Genomic DNA, 17,102 nt, shown 5'->3' with positions numbered 1-17,102 from the left:
CTTGAAAACCACCACAATCTGGTCGGACCAGTGAAGTGATTTGCCTCCGATAACCTGCAAATCCGAATCCATGTGGGCCTAACCTCTGCTTTGGGGTTCTTATGACATAATCAGTGTTCTCCGTGGACTCAGCACCTGTGTGAATGGAGGCATAATCCTTAGGGGAGAACACATCTGTTCTTCCTTAATCCAAAGGGAATCCAATCCACTAAGAACAAAGTGCCAAAGGCACCGCTGGTTGAAATCACTTCTTTCTCAAACGGTGTGTTTCAGGCCTGACACTGCACTCTCCAGCCCAGTGGGTGAAATGCCTATAAAAATATACCCTTTCTGCGCAGGCCAGGCACTTCACACACAGTTTTGTTTAAGCACCACAACACTCTTAGAAGATGAGTTTGGCTGACACCAGTTTGCAGATGAACACACCAGATTGTCAAAGGGTTAAGGACTCTGATTGCCCAAGTTGGCACAGCTGGGGTTCCAACGGCAGCATCTGTGTCCTTTCCTCTTCACCACCCTGTGCCTAGCCCTTAGCAGAGAGTGCAGGGCAGCTGGCAGGCAGCGGGGTTGTGCTCTGGATGGCGTAGGAAAGAAAGCTCCGTGAAGGTAAGTGTCAGGGGGAGCCCTGGAGAGATGTGACCCCGACACTGTGCTCAGTGATAGCACTGGGGGCCAGGAGGAAAGGGGGTCTCGGGGGGTCAGACAGGTGAGGGGTTTGGGAGCAGAGTTCTCCTTTTAGTTAGTGGTTGTGCCTGGATTCCTTTTACCAAGGATTTGGGGGAAGCAGCTCAGAGCAGTGTTGTGCCTGGAGAAGTTAGCTCTTAGACACCTAGCAATTACGGTGCATGCTCAGTATAAGCATTATCTATTCTTGGCTGGATTCCTGTGGGCTGGCAGGGTGTCTGTGTCGCCATGTATCTTTGCAATCTGAGTCCCCACCTGATACTTCCTGGGCAGCCTGGCCTGGCCTGGGCGGGCTGAGAAGGGGCAGGACTCATTGTGTCCATTCCAGAGAACTTTAACAGGCAGGGAGCGATCTCTCGCCTGCCATTCTCAGGGGGCCACCTCGCACAGTAATAGGAGATCCAGCCTCGGAGAGCAGTAATGGAGTTGGAATGGATCAGGGCTTGTCTGTGTGACATTCAGCAGGTCTGTGTCCCTCCTATCAGGAAGCTGGCCTTTCCATTGACTCTTTTCTCCATGCACAGTAGCAGGTGTTTGGCTAGTGGTGGATTATCAAGTCGGTCAGTGAGAAATGGCCAGGCTGCTTTAGTGGCTCCCAGGCAGTGGCCAACGCTCTGGCAGGCCCAGAAGTAACCAAAAGGCACATCTCAACCTCCCTATTCACCAGAAGGGCCCGAGACATGGGGATAGGGAGAAACAGAGGCTGTTGTGAGATGTCAGTTCATCCTGAGGACGAGATCAAAACCATTTAAAATTGCAGGACTATAGATCATGCAATGGGCTGGCCTTATTTCTCAAGCCCTGGCCTCCAGGGAAGACTTCACTTTAGTTCAACAACAACTTCTGAGTGCCTACTATGTGCAGGGCATAGCCTAAGATGCTGCAGGTGCTGCAAAGATATGCAAGGCATTATGGCCTTCCGGGCTGCCTCTAGTGATATGTCTCGATAACTTATTGAGCACTCACCATGTGCCAGGTGTTCCATATAGATTATTTTTTGCAATCCTTACCATAACCTTGTAAACAGGGACTCTAATTTCCCTTTTTCAGATGAGGGAAAGGTCTCAGAGAAGCTAAATGACTGTTTCTGGGTCCTAGACAGTGAGGGACTGAGCCAGGATTCAGAGCCTGCACCCTTTCTGCTGGGCCAGGAGGCCACCGGCTAACTGCAACACCTGCAGGGTCAGGCCAGTGCCCCAACACAGGCTCAGACAAGGTGTCTGAAGAGCGCACAGGAGGTGGGGATTGTTGTAATCCAGGCAACAGTGTTTGGCTTTAGGCACCGTCGCTATTTGGGTCGCACGATGCTTTGGTGAGGGGGCCTGACCTGTGCACTGTAGGATGTTCAGCAGCATCCAGGGCCTCTACCCACTAGACGCCAGTAGTAAGTCCCCCTCTGGGAGAATCACTCTCAATTGGGAACCACTGGTTTTAGGTGAGAAGCAGTCTTCCACCCGGGGAAGATCTCTAAGGATCTTAGAGACAAGACAAGGATTTTGGTAACTGAAGAAAGGAGGAAGGCATTCATTTGTTTCGTGTGTTTCCACTTGACAAAGAGCTTCCACTTAGAGTTTTCCCATCTGGTCTTTCCACTGGCGCAGAGGCTAGCTCGTGTCCCCGTACAAGGTCAATGACAGCCCGGGGAGTTGCCACAGGACTGCGGTGCCTGGGGGGTGCTTCTCATGGGTTGCACGGTTCCTCTGTGACCAGCTCCTTCCTGGCCTCTTAGCTCAGCCTGCACTTGATACCTGTTTTCGTCCTCCCGGTGCTTTTAGGGAATCTGCTTCATCATCAAATGCCCGCCCAGTACTTACTGGGGGAGTGGCTCTGTGTTAAGGGCTGTAGTTATGATCATCAACTCATTTAGTCCTCACAGCACCCCTAGAGGAAGGTGTTGTCACCCCCATTCTACTGGGGAAATGGGGGCTGGAAGAAGGGAGGCAACACACCCGAGTTCACTCCTCTGCTAAGTGGTAGAGGCAAGATTTGCTGAATCTCCTCTCTTAAGCAGTGTGCTCTGCTGTCTCCCAAGGGTGCCCTTCCCCCATTGTGCTGCCCACTGGGCTTTAGGTATCCCTGTGATGAGGCCCAGGAGAGCCATGGGCAGCAGCCCGCTGGCAGGGGTCTTAGGCTGTGGGAGAGAGGAGCGGCTACCATGGCCTGCCCATCCTGTCAGTTGTGCGAGGAAGGGAAGACTTCCTGCTGGTCCTCCCTGGTGAAGGGCAGTTATGAGGCTGTGTGGCTGTCAGGGGGGGCTTCCTGTGAACAGGGCAGAGCTCCCAGTCAGGCTGCGAGACAAATGGGTGGCATGTGTGCTCCAGATCAGCGCACAATGGGCTTGTTCGTTTGCATCTGCCAGCAACAGAATAACACTCTATTATTGCAAGAGGCAGAGGATAAATAAACACAACACTCAGAGCTGGGTGCTGAGATAGGCTTTTCTCTGTCCTCACTTCTCTCTGGGGTCATGGCCCCTTTGGGACCAGTAGGTCTGAAGCTTGGGGGTTCTGGTTGCCACGGAGCCAGGCCAGCAGGTGCAAACAGGCCCGAACCCCCTCAAGGGTGTCTTGACATTCATGTTCTGTCTGGCTCACAAAGAACCCTTGTTCCATCCTTTCACGCTGCAGGGAGAGACGGGGAGTGGGTGATGGGACAGCTGAGGTGTCTCTGGCGATGAGAGAGGGTGGCCTGGCTTGTTCTCTTCCGTCACAGACAGGCTGTGACGGAGACCACATAGATCAGTGGTTCTCAACCTTGGCTGCACATTAGAATCACCTGGGAATCTTTTTAAAATCCTGATTTCTGGGCCTCATCCTCCGGAAATTCTGTTTCTTTGTTACTAATGTTGTGGACCCACCCCATTTACAAAGAAACCTTTTGTATAAAGGAGGATGGGGCCCCGAAATCAGGATTTTAAAAAGATTCCCAGGTGATTCTAATGGGCAGCCAAGGTTGAGAACCACTGGGATAGATGGTCAGGTTCCAAATTTCAACCCAAGTCAGGAATAATCACCTGTGATGGATGTGCTAACGCAGTGCTTCTCAAACTCCAGCGTGCAGCAGAACCTGGGGGCTCCCCACAGTGCGAAGGGCTGGGCCCCGCCCCCAGAGATGCTGATTCTGCTGGTCTGGGCGGGGTCTGAGGATTTGCATCTCTAACAAGTCCCCAGGTGATGCTGCCACTGGTGGAGGACTTGATTGTGAGAGTCACGGTGCTAAAGGATACTTTTCTAAAAGGTAAAGTATGGCTTTCATTCATATAGATAAATAAATTTGTATTAAAGATTGCATTTATTTAGCTTCTTAATTACTGAGGGGAACAGTAATTGTTAACACCAGTTAAGGGGAAAATCTGAATAGCCATATATCATCGGTCATACTGGAATGAATTTGCCAGTGGATGTAAACCTGGTTAATATCCTATAGGACAACGAACTGGAATGAGGTTGTCTTTCCTGAAAACCGATGCATCTCTACTGGGCAAAATTCACTTGCATTTCTATGGACAATAAAAAATTGCATTACTATCAGTTTTTCTACAACTAAACTTGTAACCTTACAAGGATGTAAAATAGCTGAGTCCATAGAAAGACAACCATAGTGTGCATGTGCAAGCCAGAGGAATCAGATAAATCCCAGAGAGTCCCTCGGGCATGTGGAGGGCTTGGAAAACCCGGATTCCAGGGCCCCGCCCCAGAGTTTCTGCTATGGGGTGGGGGTGGGGGTGGGCGAGGATTTAGGACTTTAATCTCTTAAAAGGACTTACAGGCAATCTTCCTGTTCTTTGCCCCACCTTCACCCTCACTTCTAGAGGTGTCTGTCTGGTGGTTAATATTTGGGGCAAGCTCCACTTCTTGGCTGTTTTCATATTTAACTTTCTCTTCTAACTAAGCCATGTGTTCATCGGCCATCTATTTCCTGGCTTCCAGCATGTTGCTGTTCTCATTTCCTCTCCTGTTGCTTTGTCATCGTGGGTTTAGGATCCCCCTTTAAAAACCCACATCCCTTCGTTGCCATTTTGATAGAGTTCCAGAAGGACCAGCACGCGCGACGTGCATCCTCTTGCCTCTTGAGCCCCGGAATAGCATCCTGAGACATGCTGTGGCCTGATTGTCATTGTGTCTGTTCTACAAGTGAGGAAACGGACTCAGGGAATTTACTTAACCAAGAATCTGCTTTTTCAGATCTCACTTCATATTCCAGGCTCTTTCCACAAGGAAATAGCCTGGCATGTCCTGGTGTCCCGGAGCACTTTCCAGGCATGTCTCTCACTGACTCCCCATCACAACCCACGAGGCTGGCAGGGCAGGTGTGCGAGTCCCTGTTCTGTGACTGTGAAGACAGAGATGGGGAAGGAGAAGAGACTTTCCCTAGTCACCCCGCCTAGTGTGCCTTGAACCCTCTATGTCTAAGTCTCCTGCTGACTCTGAAATAGCTGTAAAGACATCTCCAGATGAGAAAACACCCAATCACTCAGCAAATATTATCGAGTGCCTGCTATGCACCTGAAACCCCATGAGGTGCTGGGCATATAACAGGGGACAAGATGATTGGGAGTGGCAGATGCTGCCAGTGGCACCCACATCCCCATAATCCATCCCCGAGGACACCTGCAGACAGTTCCTGTACATGCTCGTGGGTACAGCCACTCTCTGCCTGAGGTGCCAGGGAGTGCAGACCCTAGAAGCGACCCTCCACAGGTGAGGATGGGGGTTGGTGGGGGAACCCCTGAGCTTCCTTGCCCTTCAGTGGGATACTATTGAGGCACACTGGGTGCTGTCGCTTGAGGGTCCTCCAAGGACTGAACCTCAGTTGCCCATCGTGGTAACCCTCTCACTAATTCTCAATAAGCAACTGACTCTCAAATCCTCCTAGCATCTACTTTTGGGGGGAACCCAAACTAAGACCCCGGGCTTTTTAAAATATATTTTTATTGATTTCAGAGAGGAAGAGAGAGGGAGTGAGAGAAAGAAACATCAATGATGAGGGAGAATCATGGATCAGCTACCTCCTGCACACCCCCTACTGGGGATCAAGCCTGCAATCTGGGCATGTGCCCTGACAGAGAATTGGACCGTGACCTGCTGGTTCATAGGTCAGTGCTCAACCACGGAGCCACAGCAGCCAGGCCCTGAAATCCTTTTGGTTTGCAACTGATGGTCCTGTTCCCTGCCCCTGTAGGCTTTCTCCAGGGGCCTGCTCACCCCTCCTCCCAACAGTGTAGCTACAGGAAGGAAGGGACTTTTACTGTGCAGTTCATTGCTGTATCTCAGGTGCCTAAAATATTTGTTGATTCATGGTAGGTGCTCAGTAAATATTTGTTGATTCAATGAATAATGACCATTCCTGGCCATTTTCTCATCCAGCCTGGTGGGAAGAGGAAGGAGGTGAGACCCAGAGCTGGGTCTGTGGCAGGCAGGGCTTGGCAGGTGGAGGAGGCTGCCTGTGAGGCTGGGCTCAGAGAAGGTGGTGTGAGTCACTGGGTCAGCCTCACATCAGTATTGCCAGGGACTGTTCCCGGGAGGAAGCCAGGTCTGGCCTTACTTGGTCTGTTCTGCAGATGAGAATTCCCGTGAAGGTGGGAGAAGGGCAGAGAACGGAGGCAGGGCCTCAGCTCCCCCTAAGGGCTGGTTTAGGCTAATTTTCAGCAAAAGTTTCAGGAACTCATGGATTGAATGAAACCTTGTATCAAGTATAGCAAGTCCCTGAGTTTTGATTGCATGGTGTCCTTTTTGAGATCCGCCCCTTCCTCCCCGCCCGGCCATCTGGTGCTGTTGGGTAAAATTCAAACTCAGAGTGAGAACTTGCTTTTCCTTAGGGTTTATTCCAGGTCAGCAATCCTCTTCTTGACGTCTGATGTCACTTTTTGGCCGTCCTGGTTGTATAGCTTCAGCATCTTGGTTAATTAATAGCTACTGGGAAAAATGCCTGAAGAATGTGCAGACTGGCTTTCCAAAATGATGTGTTCAGTGGTGTTTGAGGAAAAGAATGTCTCAAATTTGTGTCAAGTTTTACATGTTGTAAAATACTTTCTCAAGGTGTTATTTAATTATCATCTTTAGTATTTGCCTATTATAATCACTTAAAACATCACATATCTTGGAATAAATTTAACAAAACACGTGCAAGACTTCTTTACTGAAAACAGCGTATCATCATTGAAAGAAACGAAAGAAAACCTAAATAAATGGAGGGCTAGCCCACATTCATAGATTTGAAGCTTCAGTACTGCAAAGGTGTCATTTTTCCTCGAATTAATCTTTGGGTTCAGTGCAATCCAAGTCAAAATACTAGCAGATTTTATTCTGTGGAAATTGACAAGCTGATTCTAAACTTCATATGGAAGTTCAAAGAGCCAGGACGAGTGAAGATAATCTGGAAGAAGAAAAAGAAAGCGGGGAGATGTATGCCAGAAGAATCAAGACGCGTTCTAAACCTGCAGACGGAGGACGGCACGGCACTCCCCCTTCGCCCCACTTGAGTTTCAGTTTTACTTGTCTGTATGGTTCTGAAGCCTGGGACGGAGGGTCTAGGGCAGTGATGGCGAACCTATGACACGCGTGTCAGAGGTGACACGTGAACTCATTTTTTTGGTTGATTTTTCTTTGTTAAATGGCATTTAAATATATAAAATAAATATCAAAAATATAAGTCTTTGTTTTACTCTGGTTGCAAATATAAAAAAATTTCTATATGTGACACGGCACCAGAGTTAAGTTAGGGTTTTTCAAAATGCTGACACGCCGAGCTCAAAAGGTTCGCCATCACTGGTCTAGGAAGCATAGAGATCCCCTGCACATCTCTGCTACGCATCCTTTGTTCAGTTGTCTAAACCAGGCAGGAGTAAGCCTTACCGTGGGGCTTGTGCTGCACAACAACCATCACCAGTGATTGAAGGGCCACGACTGGAGTTCAAGGCCATCCATTCTTCACCCAGGAGCAAAGCACCCCTTGGCTTAAGACTCTGTGATGGCTTCCCACAGAGTAAGGGCAGTAGTCCCAGCTCCTTAACTGGATGAACAGCCCTTCACGTTCTGGCTCCTCTCTGCCTTCCCAGCCGTTCCTTACTCCCCAGCCCTTTGGGACGTCTTCAGTTCTTAGTGATTCACAGGCTCCAGGCACAGATTCTGGGCATTCGTACATTCTTCTGCCTGGTGCCTTCCTCCCCTTCCTGCTTGGCCCACTCCTACTTACCTTCCAGTCCGGGTGTAAACTTTCATTGCTTGGGGAGACCGGGTCCTTGAGTTCTTCAAATGGGCGCAGTCCCCTTGCCCCACACACTCCGTGCACCCATTGCTTCTCCCTTGTCAAAGCACGCTGCACCTTGTTCTGTGTGTCTCCTTCCAGCGACATGGGAACGGGGTCTGGGTCTGTCTTGTTCACCACTGTGTCTCCTGCTCCTAGAACAGTGCCTGGCACAGAGTAGATACTTTACCGATATTTATTAAACACACCGATAAATAAGGGAAGGTACACATTACTGGAAAGGCTGACGTTGTAAAATCAAACCTATTAAGTCTTGACAAACTTCACAGGGTGGCAAAGATGACCAGCTACGGTGCATAGGTGCCATGAGTGACCCTGGAAGGGCTGGTAGTGCCGTTCCATAATGAAGAAGCCGCCCTTCCTGTCTAAATGCCTGTAGAGTGTGTTGGCATCTGGCAAACCATCTCCACCCTGGAGAAATAAGGCCAGTGTGGGTGGATGGTGAAGGACAGGGCATGGGACCATTTTTGTCTTGTTGGTTGGTTAAGGCAGGGAGTCACCTGGTGGGCCAGGTCAGCAGCACCATGTGGGTGCCAAGCTGTACCCAATGGGGTGCTTTAAAGTCCCCGAGGGTGTTGCCCCAGAGTCTGCCTTGGCTGTCAGGTGTGTGTGTTGGCATTGCATACAATGGGCCATTAGTTTATGTTCACCATTTTATTTGTTCAAATAGTTTTTCATTATAATAAAAAATAAATCTTTGGTATCGAAAATGTAGAAAATGCAGATGGGCAAAAAGAAGGAAATAAACATCAAATAATCTCACTACTTAGAAATCAGGGCTGACTTTCCTAATAGGCCCAGGAGGTACTGAGCCTAGGGCCCACAATGTTTTAATTTTAATTCATCTTAAATAAGAAGGGGAAAATGACTATCATAGTAATGAACATATAACAGTGCATCTAGCCTGGCTTGTATCCATCTTTATACCAATGCCATCATACAATACAGTTTTCAACTATTTTTCTTTTTCATGGAGGAAAGAATCCATGAAGGCAAAGTGCCTATTGCCTACAAAAGTTATAATGCAACCCTGGCAGAAATAACCACTTTTAATATTTTGTTGTGAATCCTCCTGTTCCCCCTATATCCTGTGTACACAACACACATGCATATAGTTTTTAGAAAAATATCATATTTTCTCAGAGGTGTTTTTTTTTTAATTACTCCTTAACTGAGGAGAAAGGACATTTTTTTCCATTGAACTTTAGAGAGAGTGGAAGGGAAAGGGGGGGGGGAGAGAGAGAGAGAGAGAGAGAGAGAGAAGAGAAACATTGATATGAGAGACACATCAATCTCCCACAAGTGCCCCAACTGGGGACAGGGGTCAAATCTGCAACCCAGGTAGGTGCCCTTGACCAGGAATTGAACCCTAGACCCTCTGGTGCTCAGACTGATGCTCTAAGCACTGAGCCATTCCATCCAGGGCTTTGCTCAGAGTTTTACAGCTTTTTTGTGTGTGGGTGGATTTTCTTCTTTGATAATAAAAGGTAGTTTCTTTCTTTCTTTCTTTCTTTCTTTCTTTCTTTCTTTCTTTCTTTCTTTCTTTCTTTCTTTCTTTCTTTCTTTTTTTCTTCCTTCCTTTCTTTCTTTCTTTCTTTCTTTCTTTCTTTCTTTCTTTCTTTCTTTCTTTCTTTCTTTCTTTCTTTCATCTTTATTGTTGAGATTATTACAGATGTCCCTCTTTTTTCCCCCCATTGCCCTCCTCCACCTGGTTCCCATCCAAGCCCCAGGCCTTCACCATCTTATTGTCTGTGTCCATAGGTAATGGATATCCATTTGTTTAATCTCTTCCTGCCCCCCACCCCTTCCCTCTGAGAATCGTTAGTCTGTTCCATTTCCATGTTTCTGATTTTATTTTATTCACCAATTTATTCTGTTCATTAGATTTCTTATTCATTTATTTTGATTTTTTAGATTCAATTGTTGATAGGTATGTATTTATTGCCATTTTGTTGTTCATATTTTTTATCTTTTTCTTTTTCTTCTTCTTAAAGAATACCCTTCAGTATTTCATATAATACTGGTTTGGTGGTGATGAACTCCTTTAGCTTTTTCTTGTCTGTGAAGCTCTTTATCTGACCTTCAATTCTAAATGATAGTAATCTTGATTGTAGGTCCTTACTATTCATCACTTTGAATATTTCTTGCCACTCCCTTCTGGCCTGCATAGTTTCTGTTGAAAATCAGCTGACAGTCTTATGGGCATTCCCTTATAGGTAACTAATTGCTTTTCTCTTGCTGCTTTTAAGATTCTCTCTTTGTCTTTAGCCCTTGGCATTTTAGTTATGATGTGTCTTGGTGTGGTCCTCTTTGGATTCCTTTTGTTTGGGGTTCTCTGCGCTTCCTGGACTTGGAAGTCTATTTCTTTCACCAGGTAGGGGAAGTTTTCTGTCATTATTTCTTCAAATAGGTTTTCAATATCTTCCTCTCTCTCTTCTTCTAGCACCCCCATAATGTGAAGGTTGGTACGCTTGAAGTTGTCCCAGAGGCTCCTTACACTATCTTCATATTTTTTAATTCTTTTTGCTTTTTGCTCTTCTGGTTGGGTGTTTTTTTCTTCTTCATATTTCAAATGGTTGATTTGATTCTCAGAATCCTCTACTCTACTGTTGAATCCCTGTATATTATTCTTTATTTCAGTCAGTGTATGCTTAATTTCTGACAGGTCTTTTTCCATTTTTTTGGAGGTTTCTAGAAGATTCTTAAGTAACCTTATAACCATGGTTTTGAACTCTATATCCAGTAGTTCGCTTTCTTCCATTTCTTTCATTTGTGACATGTTTCTTTGTCTCTGCATTTTGGCTGCTTCCCTGTGTTTGTTTCTATGTATTGGGGTAGAGCTGCTATGTCTCCTTGAGTTGGTAGAGTAGCCTTGTGTAGTAGGTGTTCTACAGGGCCCAGTGGCTCAGTCTCCCCAGTCACCTGAGCTGGGGGCTCTAGGTGCACCCCTTTGTGGACAATAAGCACAGCCTTGTTGTATTTGAGACTTGATTGCTGTTGGTGTCACTGGGAGGAATTGACTTCCAGGCCAACTGGCTGCGATTACAGTGGGAGAGCTGCAGTGCAAGAGACACCCCTGTGGAGCAGTTCTTGCTTCAGTGGGGCTTTGGTGCTCACTGAGTCTGCCCCTTGAGTGTGTCACTTATGGATGTATAGAGTTGTAATCTAATATGGTCTCACACTGACCACTGGGTACACTGGCTCTTGGGTCTCCAGGGAGGTACAAAGTCAACCACTGTCTGGGGCCAACCAGCAGGAACTACAGAGAGATCTGAAGATTCCTCCTCTTTGTATTGGGTTTGGAAGTGCCTAGACAAGGCCCCTTCCCTGTGAAGGAAGGCAGGCTGGTGCTGGTGCCAGGTCTTGGTCCTTTTATTAATGGGTTTGGGGCTCCCTGACCCAGCTGCAGCTTGTTTGAGAGATTCTAGCCCAGCTGTGGGCAAACTACGGCCCTCGGGCCGGATCTGGCCCATTTGAAATGAATAAAACTAAAAAAAAAAGACCGTACCCATTTATGTAATGATGTTTACTTTGAATTTATATTAGTTCACACAAACACTCCATCCATGCTTTTGTTTCGGCCCTCCCGTCCAGTTTAAGAACCCATTGTGGCCCTCGAGTCAAAAAGTTTGCCCACCCCTGTTCTAGCCTGAGTAAGGACAGGCCATTCATATGTAAAAGCTGCTGCGCACAGCTTGGGTGGCTTATAAATTGGAGGAGGCGGGGTCTTAAGAAATCACAAGGGTGGAACAAATAGAAATGGCTGCCAGTCAGCCCTGCGACCAGAGAAGTCCCAGCATAGGACTGCAAACACCTCCGTCTGGGAGAAAGCCGACCCTGAGTTCCTGCTCTGATGCCAGACAATCCAGTTCCTCCTTGTATGTGTCTGTGCTCCCCAGAGCCTTGCTCTGGTGCTGGAGCTCAGAGGAAGCGGGACCTTGTAAGTTCATTTTGTGGTGCCGGCCTTTTAAGAGGAACAGCTGGGTCTCCAGCAGCCTCTGTGTCACTGAGCCCCAATCCAACAGGTGTTTACAGCCTGTAGTTCTCACTGCCTGTAGGGACTTCTTTTCCCAGCTCTGGGACCCTGGGCTAGGTATCTGGTGTGGTGCTGGGACCCCTTGCTCCTCCTGGCAGCCTCCACAGAGGCGATCTCCTCCCAATTAATAAAGTGGCACGCGTGGTGCCAGGCCAGCCCGTTCTGTGCCTCTGCCCCTCCTACCAGTCTCAGTGTGCTTTCTTCTTTACTTCTTTGATTATAGGACTTCTATTCAGCCAGCTTTCCAGCAGTTCTGGATGATGGTTGTTGTGTATTTTAGTTGTAACTTTGATGTGGTTGTGGGAGGTGGCGAGTACAGGTGTTTATCTACACTGCCATCTTTCGTTGGTGTCCTATAAATTTTGCACAACAGTATATTGTGCATGCCTTTCCATGTTACCCAATGTTCTTCTAAAGTATTTTCTTTAATGTTTTATTTCTTTATTATAAATGTAACATATACAGCCTCGTTCTTAATGCCTGCATTGTGTTCCAATGACTGGCTATATGGTAGTATATTTAACTAACCTGTTTTTGCTGTTTCCTGGATTTTGCTATTATAAATGACAGTAAGATGAATTTTCTCCCAGTAAAATCATTGCATGCATCTGCTGAATAAGTTCCTGGGTGTAAAACTTTGAAACTTGATATATTATGCACAATTTAACCATGAAGAGTTTGAGTGCAACATGGGTCCTATATAATGATATCTGTGAGGTGTCCTGGGGCCTCATCCTTCCATCGGCTACTCTGCAGCAGCCTATCCTTGGTTTAGGGTGGACATCTCTGTGTGTGACCACTGGGAGCCTGGGGAACCGCTGTGTCCTCAGGTCCTGTCCCAGTGTCTGGCTCATGATGGAGGCTCAGTAACTATTCCTGAAATGAACAAATGGATGAATATGTAATCGTTGTGAATGTTGGTACACAAACTCAGATGTTCAAGAATAATCACACTTCTTAGATTCTTTAAATCAACTTGGGTTTACTCCTCCTGTTGGATTGGTGGAAAGTTACATTTCAGTGATTACTGGGTCTCCCCGTTAGCACCCCACCTTAAAATCCTACAAGCTTAATCACCAAAGCCTCCTCCGAAAGACTCTGCCAGTCCGAGTCCCACTGGCCACTCTGAGACCCCTGAGTCTCAGCTGCAGGTTCCCGTTAGGCCCCGGCTGCATCAATGCCACATTTGGGGCCAAGGGTCTCTTGAGAAGACTTGAAGCCTTGGTGTCTGGGACTCAGCAGCCCTGTGTGCACCAGAGAGCCATTGGTCCCTTCAGATCTTTCCAGAAAGAGATGCAATGCTCCCCACTGCAGGCGAGGGATTCGCTCCTCTGCCCTTTGCTGCTCATACTCCCCTATGAGGACACATCTCATTAGTTCTTGTCTGTCTCCCCACCCCCATCCCACCCCCTACAAAAAGCAAAGGAGGCACTGACTTGAAGCTCTTTTGCTTTCTGCTTTTCAAAACCCAGAAGGTAAGCAATTCCAAAGGGCCTGGCTGCCTGCTCGAAATCACAGGGAAGGATGACCATAGCAGAGAATAAACCCAAATTGTAATCTCAAATGATTCTGCTGTAGATGAAGTCAAAGAAAAAAAGAGAGTGAGAATCCCCATGGAAGTAATCAAGCTACCTTGGGACATGCTCAGTTGTGCTGCATCAGAGTGGGGCTCCACCATCATTTAAGTAATTTCTGCATTTTGGTAAAAAGTACACATGCCACAGAGGCATAATTGGGCAAAAAAATGTGTTTTTCCTTGTTTAGTTTTTTTCTATTTGTCTCCAACTGACCTTGGGGTTGATATTCTCTAACGCGAAGCAGATCAAACCACATATGTATTCTTGCAGATTTCATTTGGCTTGAGTTATGTGGGAATGAGACGGTGGGAAACAGGGTATGACTTTGAGAGGAAGCCAGTGTTTTCTGAAACTTTTGTTTTGGGTGTGCCTTAACTGCACCTGCATTTCTTGCAGTTTCTTACAAAGCAACTTCCTTTTGAGAGTCAAAATGTTTCAGCTAAAGTTGTTTTCAATGAGAGGGAAATGTTTGAAAGCTCAGCCCAAAGAGCATTGTTTCATCAACAGTGATTTAAAGAGCAACTTCCTCTGGGAGCCTCTGCCATTGAAACAAACTTTGATTCTGGAAGCAAATGTTTTGGCTGTAAAGATGGTATCCAAATGTTACAAGTTCTTCTAATAGTTATCCAGCCATTGATTGTTCTGCTATGACAGTAAGGTTTTTGGGTTTCAATAAGAGAACCAGCTCTGGCAGTGCAGCTAACGTGTGGAGGCAGTATGTTCAGCGGTGAGGCCAGATGCCTTATGGCCACGGTTCAGAGTCCTCACTCTGCAACTTGCAAGCTGTAATCTTTGGCACATTGTGTAACTGGTCCGAATCTCAGTTTCTGCATCTATAACATAAGGGTGATAGTATTTACTTGTTATAATTACTAAAGAATTAGTGTGATAAAAAGCACTTAGAGACATCTAATAAGAGTCCTTAGTTAATAGTATGGTATCCATGTAAATTTTCTGGTTTCGATAACTGTACTGTGATTATGTAGGATATTATCATTGAGGGAAGTTGGGCAAAGTGTACATGGGAATTTTGTACTATTTCTATGTAAGTCTGAAGTTATTTTAAAGTAAGAAGTTAAGAGCATTTAGAGGAACTATTTGTGTGATTCTTTGAATTAGTCTTGTCTTTTAAAAAATATATTAATACATATATTAATATATTTTTATTGATTTCAGAAAGGAAGGGAGAAGGAGAGAGAGATAGAAACATCAATGATGAGAGACAATCATTGGTCAGCTGCCTCCTGCATGCTCCCTACTAGCGATCGAGCTTGCAAACCAGGCATGTGTCCTGACCAGAAATCGAACCTTGACCTCCTGGTTCATAGGTTGATGCTCAGCCACTGAGCTACACCTGCCAGGTATGAACCATGCTTGTCTTTGACATGAGACTGTAGGCTCTCTGAAGTTAGGGATCATGACTATTTCCCCCTAGCACCTATCACAATGCCTGGCACAGTGTAGGCCTTCAATAAATATTCGTTGACTGAATGAATAAAGAAGTTGAGATGCTGAAGGCACTGGCCAGCAGGTGCCTAAGCAACAAAAGAGACAAACCAGTTCTTGCATTTGGGGGTGGGTGGGAAGAAAGAGGTGAGAGGACTGTGCACTGATTTTTAGTGGAGCCTTCAACAAACACATGCACGCGCACACACAAACACACACACACACACACACACACACACACACATACACATGCATGCACGCACACATGCAAAATTGGGGAAGTGACTTGAGCCCAATGCCTGGGTCCATGGTATGTAGACAAATGGCTACATGAAGGGATGGCAAGGTGATTCCTAACGTTAAATAATTTAGTGGAAGTAGCTCAGAACTGGAAGGGACCATGAGAATGTGGGATGAATGGATATAATCCAAATCTTGGGTGGTTCAATAAGCCCAGACAATAGTTTTAGTAAATCAACATAGACTGTTGTAAGAGAGGCAAAACATTACTTCTATCCTCTGAGGGTCTCTGGCTGGTCCTGAGAATGAAATTAACATAAGACATTAACAGGAGAAAAGTACACAGACTTTCATATGTGCTTGGGAGCTGCCATGGGAAAATGAAGACCCCCAAAGCAGATAGGACCAAGTGCTCATATACTAGGTTGAACAAAGTGTAGCAATTGTGGTAAAGTAGCTAAGATATATGAGGAAGTAGAGTAAGGTAGGAGTTATCTTAACAAGGTCTGTTTGTACAGATTTCTCTCTCGGCCTTGACTCCATCTTGGTGATAATGATGTTTCTTTCCTCTTGGTGTAGGGAGGGCATCATTAACTTCTGCTTTCAGGAAATAAAAGATAGGTCAGAATGACATCTTTGCATCTGCTTCTTCAAGTGTCTTTAGCTCAACATAGTCCTTATGCCAAGAACATATTTTGGGGTGATACATTCAGTCCCCCTCCCCTGTCAAGTATATTTTCCTGTACTCAAATGTTAACGTACTAGTAATCACAGTTGTCTTAATCCTGTTCTAGTGTAAGGAATGTTGGGATGCTCCTGATTTTGCTAGAATATACTGGGAAGCGAAAGAGGGTCAGACTCAGGAGTTGAGCTGTGCCGGTGGCAGCATCCAGGTCACACCCAGTAAGTTTATCACAGAATTTAAGCTGAAAACACTATTTATGATTTGGAAGTATTCTAAAAATTGGGAGATCCTGCCTCTAAGAAATACAAAGGGCTTTGGTATGAATTAGGTTTCTGGATTATAAATAGGGTGTCAAATCAGAATTTTTAAACAATTCTTAGGCACACTTACAAAGCCTGAAGACATTTCCTAGAAGCCATTCACAATGCCTGAATTACACATACTCAGTCTATACCATGTATAATACAAAACGTTTTGTTTAGAGTTTTTTCATAAGGCCAGATGCTTACAATTCAGTGTTTTGCTTCTGTATATGTCATATCGTTGGGGAGTTGGGATATGTCACAAATATGCTACAGCCCATAGAACTGGATGGAACCAGTTCCCCTTTCTATGTCTTAGCTTCCCAAGAAGGTACTTGGTTCTTTGAAGCCTTGAGCCGTGGGTCTATTTTTGGTATTTTCCACTCCTATCCCCTCCATTATCTTGTTATTCTGCAAATGATAGCTTATTTTAAAGCTCTTTACTGTGCTCTGTTAGCATACGTAGTCTTGCTAATCAGTTGTGTCTGTAAATATTAGTACTGGAACCATTATAAAAATATGTGTTCATTACAACAAATGCAAAGGTACAGAAAAGTGTAAAGAAAATAAAAATCAATGATAATTTGACCATTTTACAATAATCACTGCAGACAGCTTCACATTTAACCCAGACTCAGAGATGTAGCTCTGCCTAAGGGTAGACTTACATAACACACAGTTAATAACAGGGTGTTTTTTTTTTCTGATTATTATCTAAAGAATTCCCTTTACTAAGTATAGGTCAACATCTTCTTTAATGACTTCATAATATCTATGTCTGGGCTGTAATTTCAACCCCTACTATCGACCATTTGGGTATGTCTACATTTTCTCCATTATATGTTACAGTTCTGTCTTTAAACACG

The sequence above is a fragment of the Myotis lucifugus genome, unplaced genomic scaffold, assembly GCF_000147115.1.
Source record: "Myotis lucifugus unplaced genomic scaffold, Myoluc2.0 scaffold_34, whole genome shotgun sequence".
NCBI lineage: Eukaryota > Metazoa > Chordata > Mammalia > Chiroptera > Vespertilionidae > Myotis > Myotis lucifugus.
Note: the sequence above shows the minus strand (reverse complement) of the source record.